The sequence below is a fragment of the Cebus imitator genome, unplaced genomic scaffold (assembly GCF_001604975.1).
Source record: "Cebus imitator isolate Cc_AM_T3 unplaced genomic scaffold, Cebus_imitator-1.0 Scaffold104, whole genome shotgun sequence".
Lineage (NCBI taxonomy): Eukaryota > Metazoa > Chordata > Mammalia > Primates > Cebidae > Cebus > Cebus imitator.
Window position 1 is genome coordinate 5,362,700 of NW_016107419.1, and position 3,276 is coordinate 5,365,975.

The 3,276-nt window shown below is 42.9% G+C and overlaps 1 protein-coding gene and 1 pseudogene across 1 annotated transcript in view; one reads left to right on the plus strand and one right to left on the minus strand.

The window, feature by feature from the left end:
• Positions 1 to 3,276, minus strand: part of STRN3 (striatin 3) — a 122,431-nt gene that overhangs the window by 110,705 nt on the left and 8,450 nt on the right. The gene's annotated exons all lie outside the window — the stretch shown is intronic.
• On the plus strand, positions 621 to 1,314 carry LOC108310534 (annotated as a pseudogene).

Genomic DNA, 3,276 nt, shown 5'->3' on the forward strand with positions numbered 1-3,276 from the left:
AAGTTACATACAAATACCATGTATTTCATTGTATTGAGGGACTTCAGCAACTGAGGATTCTGGTATTCTAGAGGAAAGCTCCTGGAACAAATTTCCCCCAAGCATAACAAGGGAAGGTATATGAACATATTCTGGAAAAGGCAAAACTTTTGGGTAGGAAACTGTACTTTCTGCTAAATTTTGTTGTGAACCTAAAACTGCTCTAAAGCATTGTCTTGGGGCAGGGGCAGTGAGTGTGTGCACACAAGAGCTAGCATACACAGTTTGGAATCAAAAGAAAATTAACTTAGGTCGGGCGCGGTAGCTCACACCTGTTAGCCCAGAACATTGGGATGCCGAGGTGGGTGATCATTTGAGGTCAGGAGTTTGAGACCAGCCTGGCCAACATGATGAAACCCTGTCTCTACTAAAAATACAAAAAAATTAGCTGGGCATGGTGGTGCACACCTGTAATCCCACCTACTTGAGAGGATGAGGCAGGAGAATTGTTTGAGCATGGGAGGCAGAGGTTGCAGTTAGGCAAGATCACACCATTGCATGCCAGCCTGGGCAACAAAGTGAAACTCTGTCTCAAAAAAAAGGTAAATTAAATACATTTAAAGGCATTTTGTAAAATAAAATTTAAAAAAAAAACCTTAATAAAAATATATTTCAGGTCGTGGGTAAACAGGTTCTGTAGTCATGACAATGGCCAAGGCAGGCTGCCTGCACACAGGCTGCCAGTACAGGGAGAAGCTGCCTGTCTACATCAGCCTGGGCCATAGTGAGCGGTCGCCATGGGCCAGCAGGGCAGGCACCATGCTGCATTCATCTTTGTACCCCCAGCATCTAGCAGTGTTGGCATGTAGTGGGCACTCAAGAAATGTGTATTGAATGAACGATGCCTGTCACAAGCAAGCAGACTTTATTCTTTTCTTGACCCTTATTCCTATGACAAACCTCCTTCTGACTGCCACTGTCACTCCTTCAGAGCAGAACTTCTCTAGGGAACCTGGATGGGGAACAGCTACAGCCAAGGACATCCTGGGTGAAGCAGGGCTGCATTTTGATGAGCTGAACAAGCTGCAGGTGTTGGACCGAGGTTACCCAGCAGACCACAGTGCTTAAAAGTGCACAAAATTGTGGACAAAATTGGCCAGTTTCAGAAAATAGTTGGTGGTTTAATTGAGCTTGTTGATCAACTTGCAAAAGCAGCAGAAAATGAGAAGATGAAGGCCATCGGTGCTCAGAACTTGCTCAAATTAACAGCAAAGCAGTAAGAGGCTCAACAACTTTACAACTCAACTTCAAGTACTAACAGAAAAAAAGAAAATTTAGGCAGAGCATGGTGGCTCACACTTGTAATCCCAGCTCTTTGGGAGGCTAAGGCGGTTGGATCACCTGAGGTCAGAAGTTTGAGGCCAGCCTGGCCAACAAGATGAAACCCCGTCTCTAATAAAATACAAAAACTGGGGTCTGTGGAGGGGAACTAGAGGAGGGATAGTGAGGGGTGGGGAGTTGGGGAGGGATAACATGGGGAGAAATGCCAGGTATAGGTGATGGGGAGGAAGGCGGCAAACCACATTGCCATGTATGTACCTATGCAACAATCTTGCATGTTCTTCACATATAGCCCAAAACCTAAATTCCGATAAAACATATATTAAAAAAATTAATTAAATAAAATACAAACGTTAGCCGGGCGTGGTGGTGCATGCCTATAGTCCCAGCTACTTGGGAAGGTGAGGCAGGAGAATCACTTGAACCCAGGAGGCAGAGATTTCAGTGAGCTGAGATCGCACCACTGCACTCCAACCTGGGTGACAGAGGGAAACTCCGTCTCAAAATAATAATAATAATAATGAAGAAAAGAAAACAAAATGCAGCTAGAAAGGTATCAGGCTGAACACAAAGCTTTGTGTAAAGCAGAAGTAGAACAAAATGAATTATACTGACCAATTTATTTTTCAGAAATGAACTGAAAATTTCACTTTTACGGGAGGAAGGTTAAAAAAAAAAAAAGTATGTTTCAAAAGGGTGAATTTTGTGTTACGTGAATTCTATCTCAATTTCTTAACAAGATTTTTTAAAACAATGGGTGGCCCTAGTAATGGAACGTTCCTAAGCATTAACATCAACAGTTGCTAACATCATACAAAAAGACAACCAACTATTGTATGCCTTCTGATGAAAGACCTCATCACTACCTGTAAACCGGTCTCATCCTTCAACACGCACTCCCAAAACTCAAGAAAAACGAATTCTGATCAAACAACCAAGTTATAAGGAAAATAAGCATGATAGCAAAACTACACAGGACACAGGAAAGCACTTAGCAAAAACACAGACTCTCAGAACTTTCACACGATGAAGAAACCAACCGCCTATTTCTTCAACAAAACATGGTAGGGAAAAGAAAAAAAGATGGAGAGGTCCCAAATACAACAGGTTATTTGGATGCAGATTCAAACAAACTGTCCTAAGATACCTGAGAAAACTGGAAATTTAAACTCTGGGTATTTGACAACAATATTAGGAAGTAGCTAATTTTTCTTAACAATTCGGTATACAACTACAGTAATGATATTGCAGCTGACTTTTAAAGCTCTTATCTTTTTTTTCTTTTCTCTTTTCAGAGACACGGTTTTACTCTGTTGCCCATGCTGAGTGCACTGGCACAATCATGGCTCACTGAAGCCTTGAACACCTGGGCACAAGTAATCCCCCTAGCTCAGCCTCCTAAGCAGCTAGGACTAGAAGCAGGTGCAACCACAACTAATTTAAAAAAAAAAAAAATTTGTAGAGATGGGGTCTCACTGTGTTGCCCAGACCAGCCTCAAATTCCAGGCCTCAAGTGATCCTCCCACCTCAGGCTCCCGAAGTCTTTTAATTATAGGTTTAAGTCACCATGCCCAGTCTGTCTTTTAGACACATACTGAAATATTCATCATGATTGAGACTGATTTTAAATAATATGGGATGACATGAGTTTGAGGCTACAGTGACCTATGATCATACAACTGCATTCCAGTCTGGACGACAGATAGAGAGCCTTCTCTCTTTCTCTCAAAAGTGGCTAGATGCAGTGGCTCACACCTGTAACCCCAGCATTTTGGGAGGCCAGGGTGGGCGGGTGATCCAGGAGTGCAAGACCAGACTGACCAACCTGGTGAAACCCCACCTCTACTAAAAATTAAAAAAATTAGCTGGGCATGTTGGCACACCTGTAATCCCAGCTACTCCGGAGGCTGAGGCATGAGAATCATTCGAACCCGGTGGGTGGAGGTTGCAGTGAGC